Here is a 14,521-nt window from a genome sequence, read left to right as displayed (position 1 = left end):
GAAAATCGGACAGAACTTTTTGAAACCTACAACTTATTTAAAGTTTTTCGTTAGTTCTCGATGCGGCTGAGATAAAAAATAAAAAACATAAAAAGCCTAATTAGGCTCTAGGTGGATCATTTGACCACCTAGGGGGTAAAAAATTTCAAAAAGTGAGCTATATGTTCTCTATATGTTCTAAACGGTGACCTATATAGAATTCGAATCGAGTTGGGGGCATTTTTCATCATCTTACCCAGCTAGGCCCTTTAAAGAATAATTAATTAGAATTTATATTATATTATATTGACTTTATAATAAAATAAAAAACCTTAGTTTTCAGTGTGCTGGAGATAAATCCAAATGGACTATTGGCGTTCTTCCCCTATACCCTTCAGATGGATAGGTAGAATTATTCTTACAATAAAGAAAAATCAAACATAGTACAGCTCCCGGAACGAACCATGGTTGGTGAGAGAAATCACGTCTGCGTAAAGTTTAGGAGGGTGTACGACCGACGACAGCGTTTTGTTATCGGCCATGGTTCGCTCCGGGAGCTGTACAATGATAAAAGAAGTAGTAAGAAAAACAGACTATACCTATGTGAAATAAAAAAAAAATCAAGAAAGGAAACTAACCTACTTAAATATCACGGAAAATAACATAACATGGTAGAATGTGCTTCTTTCGTAAGGATCTCTTCTTTACCGACTAGAAAAGATATCTATCTACCTACATTAGCTCTTAACCCTGACATGCGGTATGCCATGCCTTACCAAAAAATAAATTTTGTTGTAAAACTTTTTTTATAAAAGATTCCTAGAAAACCATTTGTTTACCTTCAAGTGGTGTGTAACTCTCTTCTTTATGGCTTGGAAGCGTGGACATTGAAACAAGTCCATTTGAATAAGTTGGCCGCCTTTGAATTTTGGTATTACAGAAGAATCCTACGAATATCATGGATTCAAAGAATGTCGAACGTTGAAGTAACTAGAAGGATAGGAAATCAACCGGAAATAATACTAACTATCAAAAGACGAAAACTTGAGTACTTGGGACATGTGATGAGAGGGCAAAAATACTCATTATTACAACTTATTATGCAAGGCAAAATCCGAGGAAAGCGAAATGTGGGAAGACGAAGAACATCCTGGCTTAAGAACTTACGAGAATGGTTCGAATGCAGTAGTGCAGAGCTATTTAGAGCGGCAGTCAACAGGGTCCGCAGTGCCATGATGATTTCCAACGATAGAAGATGGAACTTAAAGAAGAAGGTGTGTAATTGTACCTGCTCCCAACTTCTGCAGTTTTAGTATGGTTTAGTCTTTTAGGCTACGGCTCCACGGGCTGGAAATTGACGCTAGCAGTAGCCGCAAAACGAACTTAAGGTTACGCAGAACGGAATAGGAATAGCCGAACTGTACCGACTACAGGACTTGTGCGTAGTCGGTTCAGTTCGGCTATTCCTATTCCGCTCCGTGGAACCTTAAGTTCGTTTTGCGGCTACTGCTAGCGTCAATTTCCAGCCCGTGGAGCCGTAGCCTTAGTCTTTGAGCTACGTTGACGCACGCATGTCACTGTTTACGTTTCTATAGTTAAAAGCAGTCCATCGAGTATTCTTTCGCTATTAGTATGGCAGCAAGTTCATCCAATTGTTCAACTTTTAAGTGCTTTCAACATTATTGTATTTTTTAGTTACCAATGCTAGTTTTTTTTGTAATTCAGTTCTAAAGAATTTTGTAAGAACCTCCACCATTTTTTTAATATCATGCACGCCTTCATAACTTTCTTGAAAAAATACATTAAGTTTATTTTATTTGGAGCAGTATTTTATTCTACAGCAGTGCGAAGAATCATTCCGTAGTTGTACTCTGGGCTAATTAGCAAAATACAAGGAAAAGTTATTTACCAGCAATTTTATTGCTTAAATCGAATCTTACGATTGTATTGTATATATTAATAATATAGGTATGCAAAGTCCGCAGATAGTGTGCTACTTTTTTATAAACAAAATGACGCCCGAAAATCGTGTTTTTTCAATCTTTGCTCTATAACTCCAAAGATTTTAACTTTACACCAAAAACACCCAAATAAAAATTCACCATAATTAAATTATGCATAGAGACATGTTTTTACGGATTTACTTCGACGAAAATTTTCCCCGGAAAATGTGGGTTTTTCCAACAAAATCTTTAATTTTCAACTAAAATTTTAGATAAATAATTGTTTATCAATAATTAAATAACTTGGTAATATAAAAGCTCTTTTCGTATATATTATAATTCCAGAAGCCGATGGAAATTGAATAAACAGTTTAGCAATAATTGAATTGTTAATTGAAAATTTCGGTCGCTATAATAACCACAATAACTATGATACATAAGAATAACTATGATATTTGTATAAAAAGACACTTTACCTATCTAATGTACTTTACAGAATTGAAATTGGACTCGATTTAGGCGGCCTCGGGAATATTTTAAAATTATAAACAATTTTTTGGCTTATAAACAAATAGAATATCTCGGGAAATATTAAATTAAATTCAATCAAGAAAACGGTATTGAAGAAAAGCGGCAGGACGCTTCTTTTAAAATAAAAAACGTTTAATTGTGATGAGTGGTTCCTGAGATACAACCGGTTAAAGTTGACCGGCATTTACGGCAAAGACATAACATTTACAGGGTGCGCCAAACCTCTGGTTTCTTTGATTACGGCTAAATTATGGGATATACAAAAAAATGTTTTTAACAAAATTAATGTATATCGAAGCCGTCTATAATTTTAAATTATTTTCGATTATACAGGGTGAGTCAGAACGACGGTACGAACCAAAGTTGTGTTTTTTTAAATGGAACACCCTATATATTAAATCATCTTTAAATATATTTTTTAAAAATATTAAGAATTTATATAAGGTATTATAGGCCTAAAGTTAACAATTTTCGAAATATGTACACTTTTATTGAGAAAAATGGTAATATTCAAAGGGCTGTGAATTAGGCTTTTAAGGTAATAAAAATTTAAATGATATGCCAAAGCTTTTTTAATATACTGTTATTTTTAAATAAATTAACATATTTGACATATAGCCATAGAGTATACAGTGTGATCACTATTTGCAAATACAAAATTTTCTCATTTTTTTTAAATGGGACACCCTGTATATGAGTATTGCCTTTTGTAGTAAATATTACAACCTTTCTTCTGGTATAAGGTTGTATGCACCTAGCATGTTTCGTTTTGTAGATATTTAAAAAAAACTATAGATTTTACGTTTTTGCGGATATTTTATTAAAAATTTTTTTTGCAAAAAAAATAATTATAATCTGGTTTTAGAAACATACATTAAAATATCAAATATGAAAATAAAAACGTAATTAAAGATTAAAATAAATCGTATACTAGTACAATTCAACTGAATTTAATAACTTAAAATTATTTTACAAAAAATATTTTACCATACTAATGAATGCATAAATTAGTTACTAAATTAAATAAACAATCAAATTTGATATCTACCCTAGAAATTTTTCTACCCTAGTAACTTTATTGTACCCAATTTTGTTAGTTAAATTGAATATCAGTTTTTAACTTTTTAATTTACCTACATCTTGAGAACGTATAAAGTATGCTTTGAAACAAATGAACGTTATAGAAGTATATTATTAAGTAAATAGTATCTACATAATATGTAGTTGTATCACAAAATCTGGTAATAATTTCTAATGGTTTCGCCCAAAACAAATGTCATATCCACCAATTGTTCGGTTGAAAAATTGAAATTTAAAATATAAAAAATTGTTACAAAAATTTCAACTACAAAAGTATTACCAGCTTTTGTGATACCAGTTAATACTATTTATATCAATAAATAATTTGGCTGATACATTTATCATTCATTTGTTTCAAAGCATACTTTATAATTATGTTCTCAAGATGTAAGTAAATTTAAGAGGTAGGTAAATTAAAAGTTTAACTGATCTTACTCGTAAATACTAACTAACAATTAATTTGGTACAGGAAAGTTTCTGTGGTAGAAAAAATTCTAGGGTAGATATCAAATTTGGTTGTTTCTTTAATTTAGTAACTAATTTATGCATTCATTGGTATAGTAAAATATTTTTTGTAAAATAATTTTAATTTATTAAATTCAATTGAGTTGTACTAGTATGCAATTTATTTTAATATTTAATTACGTTTTTATTTTCATATTTGACATTTTAATGTATGTTTCTAAAACCAGATTATAATTATTTTTTTTGCAAAAAATTTTTTTAATAAAAAATCCGCAAAAACATAAAATCTATAGTTTTTTATAAATATCTACAAAACGAAACATGCTAGGTGCATACAACCTTATACCAAAAGAAAGGTTGTAATATTTACTACAAAAGGCAATACTCATATACAGGGTGTCCTATTTAAAAAAAAATGAGAAAATTTTGTATTTGCAAATAGTGATCACACTGTATACGCTATGGCCATATGTCAAATACGTTAATTTATTTAAAAATAACAGTATACTAAAAAAACTTTGGCATATCATTTAAATTTTTATTACCTTGAAAGCCAATTCACAGCCCTTTGAATATTACCATTTTTCTCAATAAAAGTGTAAGTATTTCGAAAATTGTTAATTTTAGGTCTATAATACCTTATACAAATTCTTAATATTTTTAAAAAATATATTCAAAAATGATTTAATATATAGGGTGTTCCATTTAAAAAAACACAACTTTGGTTCATACCGTCGTTCTGACTCACCCTGTATAATCGAAAATAATTTTAAATTATAGACGGTTTCGATATACATTAATTTTGTTAAAAACATTTTTTTGTATATCCCATAATTTAGCCGTAATCAAAGAAAACCAGAGGTTTGGCGCACCCTGTATTATTATAATAAAAACTATCGATATTACGAGTGAAAATTACCAAAAATAGCAAAATAACAATCAAAAATCAGGTTGGAGAAAATGTAATCTCAAGGTTCAAAATCGGTATACGTTAAAAAAATGCATTTTCTCGGCTTCATATGGAGCAATTTTCTTCATTCTTTTTTTGTTCCCAAGTAACTCGAGTAGAGCCATCTAACTAACGCATTACTAAATGTCAAACTTGCTTTTGTTTTGTTATAATAGATTAATTTAGGGACCGTTCAAGTATTACGCAACGCAGGTTGGTGGGGGGTGGGGGGTAAAAAATATTCAAGAATTGCGTTACGTAAGGGGGGTCAAAAATCTTCAAAAATCTTCAAAAATCGCGTTACGTAATACTTGAACGCTCCCTTATTTATAAGAAAAGAAAACTACATATTTTTTTCAGTTGTAGACTTTTTTTAGATAAACTTACTACAAGTGTACCTTTTAACGTTAAAAACACAAATATTCTCATTTGAAAGCTGTATAATTATTTAAACAATCTTTATTTAAATAAATTAAAAGTTTTGTTATAATAAATAAATTAATTTACCTATTAAAACAAAACAAAAGCAACTTTTGACATTTAATAATGCGTTAGTTAGATGGCTCTACTCGAGTTACTTGGGAACAAAAAAAAATGAAGAAAATTGCTCCATGGGAAGCCGAGAAAATGCATTTTTTTAACGTAGGTATACCGATTTTGAACTTTAAGATTACATTTTCTCCAACCTAATTTTTGGTTGGAATTTTGCTATTTTTGGCAATTTTCACTCGTAATAACGATAGTTTTTACTATAATAATATATGTTACGATTATTTTAAAGTTATCAAAATTGGTGTGAAGAAAGAGGATAAAAATAAAAAGGTGATGGTTCAAAAATTATGATCCAATTGTTTATATCTTTGCATTAAATGCCGATCAAATTTGACCGGTTGCATCTCAGGAACCACTCATCACAATTAAACGTTTTTTCTTTTATAAGAAACGTCCTGCCTCTTTTTTTCCATTACCGTTTTCATGATTTAATTTAATTTAATATTTTTCGAGATATTCTATTTGTTTATAAGCCAAAAAATTGTTTATAATTTTAAAATATTCCTGAGGCCGCTTAAATAATCCAATTTCAATTCTGTAAAGTACATTAGATATGTACAGTGTCTTTTTATACAAAAATCATAGTTATTCTTATGTATCACAATTATTGTGGTTATGATCGCGACTGTAAATTTTTAATTTACAATTCAATTGTTGCTAAACTGTTCTTTAAATTTCCATCGGCTTCTGGAATTATAATCTATACGAAAAGAGCTTTTATGCTACCAAGTTATTTAGTTATTGATAAACAATTACTTATATAAAATTTTAGTTAAAAATTAATGATTTTGTTTTAAATACCGGCATTTTCCGGGGAAAATTTTCGTCGAAGTAAATCGGGAAAAACACGTCTCTATGCAGAATTTAACTACGTTAAATTTTTATTTGGGTGTTTTTGGTGTAAAGTAAGATTTTTTGGAGTTATAGAGCAAAAATTGAAAAAACACGATTTTCGGGCCATTTTGTTTATTAAAAAAGTAGCACACTATCTGTGGACTTTGCATACCTATATTATTAATATACACAGACATAAGATTCGATTCCAGCAATAAAATTGCTGGTAAATAACTTTTCCCAAAAATGGCCTATTCCCCGATAATCTGCCCAGATTATGGATGTAAAAAGCAAATACAGTGATATACGACAAATTCATGTTGAAAACAAAAGAGAATAGGCAACGGTATGACATACCGCATGTCAGTGTCTACTTTCTGAAACATCCACGTCAGACGTCAGTAATCACAATAAAATTAGTAAAGGGCAATATTCAGAACGAACAGTGGCGGTTCTAGCCCGAGGCAGGGGCGGCGCCCCCCCCTGTTTATACAGGACTTTTTTACTATAATCTTCGTTAAAAAGGCACGTTATCTTCTTTATTTACCGGTTGTGTTCAATTTTCATTTCACAATACATTTGACAGCACTCGCAACAACGCTTAATGCTTTCAATTAAAAATAATATCTCCTCTTTTTACTGTTTCCTCGAAATTATATACTGTTAATCCCCGTTTAATTATATGAAATTTCTAAATAACTGTAAGCCTTGTCAACAAGCAGTAAATCTGTATAAAATAAAATGTGTTGTTACAATTTCCCATTTAAGTATTTATTTATTGTTTAATATATTTTTCGAAATTATTTTTCACTCATTTAATATATTTTTATTTAAAGATATCGCACCTTTAATAATAAAGTGGCACAACTCAAAATTCTTAAATTTTGATTTTTAGTCATAAAACGACCGAACATAGTGCCCTCTATTGATCTAATGCTAACACATGTTAAAATCGGACACCCCTGTAGGTAGATTTCTGCTTGGGTCAGTTTAGTACCGCACTGTTTCACTTTGGCGGTTCAGTCATAAACTGATCGGTTTTAGAGTTACTTCAGCAGCGAAAGGAAGAACATCGTCGATCGTTGAAATATTCAGAATTGTGTCAGTTTATTACTTAAAGTTAAGGTACGTAATTTTTTTATTTTAATCATAAACAGTGATATTCGTAGTTGTATCAGTTTATTGCTCAAAATCCTTTAAATATGGTAGAACTTCTACCAATTATGTCAGTTTATTATCAAATATTTAGCATAAAGAGTAAAAAGCGCATTCGCCAACCAAGTAAATGGAAACAGAATACAGCAAAAAGATTAAGCAATTCTGGTAAGTCTAATGTTTCAATGTCTAAATATAAAAGAGTTGTTGAGGCTCGAAGTATTAAACCACCTTGCCTTGAGAAATGTGGGCTAAAGTGCAGGAAGAAAATCAGTGAGGATGCAAGAAATATAATTTTTAACAAATTTTGGGAGCTGACAGATATTAGGTAATAAACAGAGATTATTTATTAATTCTAATACTAAAGATCTCATACCAAGGTTCAAATATACGAATGCTGCAAATCCAAGAATTAACAATAAGGCATTTTTCTTTACTATTGATGACGAACAAAGAAAAGTATGTAAACTTTTTTTTAAATATTTTGAGCATTACGGATCTTATGGTACGAACAACTTTTAAAAAAGTAGACCAACATGGCTTCATAAAAGATGATAACCGAGGAACGCATGGCAGTCATACCGAAATTAGTGGAAAACTTGTACAAGATATAAAAGATCACATTAATTCGATACCATGTATCGAATCCCACTATCTCAGAACTAATACTTCACGTGAGTATATCGATGGGGGAAAAGTGTAGCAGAACTTTTCAGAGACTTTAAAGAGAGTCAAATACAGAAAAATAGATCATTTGGCAAATACTGTACATTAAGGTTTTTACGACTCATTTTAATATAGGGTTTTTTAAGCCCAAGAAAGATCAGTGTGGTCTGTGTCTTTCTTATAATAATACAAATGAGGAAGCAAGACAAAACATACTTAAACAATACGAAACACATCTTGAAGAAAAAGAGTTGTGTAGGAAAGAAAAATATATTGATCGCCTTCATATAGAAGACAATAAAAAAAGTTGTTATTTATGACTTGTAGGTAGTGCTTTCGTGTCCAAGGGGTGATATATCTGCGTTTTATTACAAGTCGAAACTTAAAGCATATAATTTTACTTTGGTTGAACGAAATAAAATAGATCCAAATAATGAAAAATAAGCAAGCCTATAGTGATGTTCATTGTTTCTATTGGAACGAAAGAGATGCAAAACGTGGTTGCAGTGAAATCGGTTCTTCTTCTATACTATAATGAAGTATTTTGAAATATCCAAAAATGCCAACTTTTCAGAGAGAGAACCGGAAGTAACCTTTTTCTCGGACAACTGCTGTGGACAAAATAAAAATAAAATTATTGCCACCTTATATTTATATGCAGTAACTCTAAAATATTAAAGTTATAACACATAAGTTTCTGATTAAGGGTCATAGACAATGTGCATAGTCTAATTGAAAAATAGATTAAAAGGAATCTAAAATCTGGCCCCATATATTCGCCCCATCAGTACGTGTCTATAATTAAAACTGCAAAAAAAATTAAGTCCTCCATTAACAGTTCATGAGCTTACTTTTGAGTCATTTATGGATCTAAAAAAGCTTCAAGAAGAATGGGGATACAACTACAATATTAATACTCAAGGAAATACCGTAGTGTGGAACGATATTAAGGTCCTGTTGGTTAAAAAAGGAAATCCATTTAGCCAATTTTTATAAAACGTCGTATAAACAGGATACTTTTCTTGAAATTAACGTACGAAACAAAAGAAAGAAAATGCCTCTTTTGATGGATATAATTCCAATACGCGCATATGAGAAATAAGATTAGGTGAAAATAAGAAGAAAGATCTCCAAGAGTTAATTGCCAAGAAGCTGATTCCAAATTATTATGCAGAATTTGACAAACTTATGCTTAAATCAATTTTTTTACTGTTGCCAATTTTTTGTACACACTTCTTTCGTGGATGCCCAATGTTTATTTAGTCTACAGAAATAATAATTTTTGTTTGTCTAACCTTTTCGTCTTGTATTTCATGCACCTATGATAAAACCTTTATTAATTTTTGTAGGTACTAAAAACCTAACATTAATTTTAGTGCATTGATGTAGTAGTAAACTGACACATTATATTTTATAACAATAGATAATTTTAAATTAAAATAATAAACAGCAGTATTTCGAAACCGTCCTTATGTTGTAGCTTTACTTTAAATCATAAATTGACACATTTGTTAATAATACTTTCATATTAAAAAAGTTTTTAGTACTAAAGTGACACAAGTTTTTTTTTTACTAAAAATATCAAAATTTCATTTATAACAAAAGTATTACATTACACGAAATTTGCACAGATTACACTGAAAACTACAAGGTTCCTTTCAGTGAAATATATTGTCTCAGAAGTATTATAGGTTCGGCACTAACAACGATACAAAAGAGATAACCCTAATTATAGAAACGTTTTTTGCGTTTTCTGCAAAATCGAATTTTTTGAGTTGTGCCACTTTATTATTAGGGGTGCGATATATTGAATTGATGTTTTTGGACAAGGATTGATAGTTTTCATTGATCAATTAATCAATTTTATTTCATAAGTGTGCTGAAACGGATGGAATTTCGAAAATTCAATTAATAACAAATATCTTTTTGTAGAATTGAATTTTTGAATGTTTACATCCCCTCTCAATGATTGGGGTTTTTGAGAACCGAACGAAACCACCGGTCACTCAAAATCTATTGTGACTTACCCCCCAGTTTTTTTTGTCTAGAACCGCCACTGGCAAAGAATATAGACGCATATGAGTCTATATTCGTTGATTATGGTGTGAGGGAAAAAAAGTAAACAAGACAGTTGGTATACCTAACTAAATAATTGAATGGTAATTGCACAAAAACATAGTAAACACTGCGATTGAACTTTGGACATGATGATTTTTTGCACATGATGATTCATGATCAAAATCAAACTACTGCATATAAAATAAAAAGAAATAACTGTCTTTTATTACGGCAACAGATTAAAACAGAATAAAATATCAAGATATAGTAAATAAAGGGACAAATCCAGAAATTTTTTTCAGCAACACGACGAAGAAACTAGCTATATAAGATTATGATGATTAGTGTAAAATGTGAGAAAAACTATTTGTGAAGTTTCATGTGCTGATATTTCAAACTTATGCAATGAAGCGAACTCAAACAAAATTATTGCTAACGTTAGTTATTTTTTTTTTTTGAGTTTTTTCCTTCATAAAATAAAAATGTAATAACAATAGTCTGGAACATATGCACAGTAAATTACATATTACTGTATGTAATTAACTTATTGCGCGGCATTTAATATATCATTGTTTTCAGTTTTCAGAACTGACATAACTACCATAGATAAAAAAAATATAGTATTACCGGATAACTACCCTATGTAGGATTTGAAGCTACTTACAAAATACCGATCAAGATAAGTACATTACAATTGATAATTTAAATTCAAAGTAAGTTTGGTAAATTACAAGTTGTAAAATTCTGAAGTCTTATTACAACTTACAAAACAGGAGTATGGTGTGTCGTGTTTATCAGGGTATTCCACAAGTGCAAAGTGCATTCATAAAAAATATGGTGGTCAAAAAGCGCGGGAAGCGCATATTATCATAAATTTCCCAAATAAACTATCAGCAAATGTCCATGACAATACAAAAACGATAGAATATAATAAATACTGCTGTATTTGAAAATATACACTTATAAAATACTATTATTTTAGATAAAAAACCAAAATGTCGAGTGATAACACGTGGCAACACTGTTTATCGGCTATTTATATGATTCTAAAATTCAAGCACGTGTTTTCTACCAAAATATTTAATAAATAGATCATTAAAATATCATTACTTACCTGGTAAATAACGAAATGCATGGTGGCAAATACAAATTTACAAATGTATGGTATGTTTTCGAGATGTGGCCGGTCTCGAAATTTGGCACCTTTCAAGTGAAATGGTTACAATTCCAGTACCAACTGTTGGTTGAAATCGTCACATGTCTACGGCATGATGGGTTCTATGTTAATAAGGTGGGGAGCGGTGTGGATGCATAGCCCGGGAAAATTCGGCTAAGTTTTTCGTAAATTTTCAAAAATATTATACTTTGTTTTTAAACCAAGAGGAAGAGGAATAAAGTAAAAAGACAGATTCACACCCAAGAAAGTCACTAGAAATATCACCAAATACATCTTCTTTTTTGGTTGATCATATCGGCCTTCGACGGTAATCCATAAATTATATTATACTAAAACGTCGCGAAAGAGTACTAAAAACAATTGTTTTTTGTATAAAAACCAGTGGCGCACCTAGAATTTTCCTCTGGGAGGGGTTGGCTTAGGCACCGAATTTTTTTGTATTGTTTGTGAAAGACAATTAGTTAAGAAAGAGAGAAGTTACATTTTTCTACTATTCTTTACATCATCATCATTCTCTTTGCCTTATCCCTATGCGAGGTCGGTTCCCCTATTTGCATTTCTCCACACAATTCTATCTTGGGTCATATCAATATTAATCCCCTTTACCAACATATCCTGCCTAATCGTCTCCCCCAGGTCTTCTTTGGTCTTCCTCTCCTACTCCTTCCAGGAATCTGCACTTCAGCAATTCTTCGTATTGGGTGATTAACGTCTCGACGTTGAACATGACCAAACCATCTTAACCTATGCTCTCACATTTTGGCATCAATTGGTGCCACACCTAGACTTCCCCTAATATACTAATTTTTAATTTTATCCTTTTTTGTCACTCCACTCATCCATCTAAGCATTATCATTTCCGCCACATGCATTCGTTATTCCTCTTTCTTTTTCACTGCCCAACATTCAGTTCCGTACATCATAGCCGGCTTTACGGCTGTTTTGTAGAATTTTCCGTTCAGCTTCATTGGAATTTTTCTGTCACACAACACACCACTCGCTTCCTTCCACTTCAGCCATGCAGCCCTAATTCTACTGCATGCATCTCCATCTATTTCTCCATTACTCTGTAATACCGATCCCAGGTACTTAAAACTATTGCTTTTCACAATGATTTCACCATCCAAAGATACCATTTTATTTGTAGTAACTCCATCATCTTTTAAATGAGCGTTCCGAATACTCCGTTTTTGTCCTAATAAGTTTTAAACCTTTTTCCTCCAGAGCTTGTTTCCAGTGTTCCAGTTTTTGTTCTAAGTCTCTTTCACTATTTCCTACTAACACGACATCATCAGCATACTCTAAGTACCATGGAATGTTGCCGTGTAGTTTCGCAGTTATCTGGTCCAAAACTAATGAGAATAAATAAGGACTAAGCACCGAGTTTCACATGAAATTTATCAGTTTCTCCCACACCTGTCCTAACACTAGTCGTTACTCCCTCATACATATATCTCACAATCTTTACATATTCACCAGGGACTCCTTTCTTATCGAGTGCCAACCACAGAATTTCTCGAGGAACTCTGTCATATGCTTTTTAAAATCAATGAATACCATATGAGCGTTTATTTCTTTACGCCTGTATTTTTCCATCAACTGTCTTATAATGAAAATTACATCTGTTGTTGATCTGCCCCGCATAAAGCCAAATTGATTATCGGATATTTCGGTTCCTTCAGGTATCCGTCTATCAATTACTCTCCCATATTTTCATGGTGTAACTAAGCAGTTTTATACCCCTGTAGTTTGTAGATTATTGTATATCTCCCTTGTTTTTGTAGACAGGTACTAGTATACAGTATACTGCTTCTCCATTCGTCTGGCATTTGTCCAACTTCCATAATTCTATTAAATAAACCTGCTAGCCAACTTGTTCCTGTCTCTCCCAATGCTCTCCAGACTTTCCCAGGAATATCATCTGGTGCGACTACTTTTCCTTTCTTTATTTTTTGAAGCTCTTGAGCCACTGCCTCGTTTGTTATTTTGGTGATTTGTTATTTTTACTATTTGTTTGTTATTTCTACTATTCTTTATATATATTTCCAAATGCTCTGGGAGGGGTTTTAACCCCCAAAACCCCCCCTGGGTGCGCCACTGATAAAAACAGACTAAAAATCTAAAAATTAAAGGAATAATGCAGAAAATATGAAAAATCGCTGATATAACTTAATTAACCTATGAAATGTCAAGAGTGTCAAAATTTTATAAATGTCACTAGTGTCAAAATTTGAGAACAGTGGAGTAAACATTGACATATATACCTCGTCCAATTTACTTACCGTTGCACGTCATCCGCGCCATAGCCTGTGACACGATACCAACACGAAATATTTAGGCGGTGGGTGTGTTCTTTTTTAGAATCAAAATGATTCTAAAGGGGAACACACCTACCGCCTAGATATTTCGTGTTGGTATCGTGTCACAGGCTATGGCGCGGATGACGTGCAACGGTAAGTAAATTGGACGAGGTATAACATATAATGGACGGAGAACTCCCCTATATCTGACACAGAATCGGGTGTCACAAAGATCATTAGACATTTTCACTCTACAATCCCAAAAATTTAAAATATAATTTGATTTTCACAATGATAAACACAAGACAAACAACGATAAAATATGCACATACAAACAAAACAATATATGATCGTGTCGTGTTCGTAAAAATTTTTCCCCTTCCTATCAAAACGTATACTTCAATGAAGTATATGTTTCGGACACTTTTTATAGTTGTTGCTGTGTCTATCCTCTTATATGTCATTGGGAGTAAACTTGCCTGAGGTTGGATCAATTACAAACAAGCTTTACGGCGAGGGAAATTTGAATTACTCCTCTTGGTTTAAAAACAGACTATAAAATATTTTTTTATCTCGTGGTGAATATCGTTTTATTAGCAAAATATATAATATATGAATATCTTAATTTGGTTTGAAAATAATGCAAATATAACGAATAAAAAATATGAAAACAAAAGTGTTTCTTTGCGAAAACCATGAAATGTGATAGGATAAACAAATATATGTTATTAGACTGTATAATTCACTAATAATCAGATATGAGTTAATAACCCCGTCTTTCAATTAACAGATGAACAAACCATATCATACCACAAATTAGGTTATCAGTAGT

The 14,521-nt window shown here is 31.4% G+C and overlaps 1 protein-coding gene across 1 annotated transcript in view; it reads right to left on the bottom strand.

Annotated features, from left to right (window-relative positions):
- The window catches only part of LOC126882015 (putative inorganic phosphate cotransporter), a 177,266-nt gene extending 165,630 nt beyond the window's left edge, over positions 1-11,636 (bottom strand). Inside the window, exon 1 of the mRNA XM_050646785.1 lies at positions 11,327-11,636. The gene's annotated coding sequence lies outside the window, so the exon portion shown is untranslated. The remainder of the gene's footprint in view (positions 1-11,326) is intronic.
- Between the last annotated feature and the right edge of the window lie 2,885 nt (positions 11,637-14,521).

This window comes from Diabrotica virgifera, chromosome 3, assembly GCF_917563875.1.
Source record: "Diabrotica virgifera virgifera chromosome 3, PGI_DIABVI_V3a".
Taxonomy (NCBI): domain Eukaryota; kingdom Metazoa; phylum Arthropoda; class Insecta; order Coleoptera; family Chrysomelidae; genus Diabrotica; species Diabrotica virgifera.
This window is presented reverse-complemented; position numbering and strand designations above follow the sequence as displayed.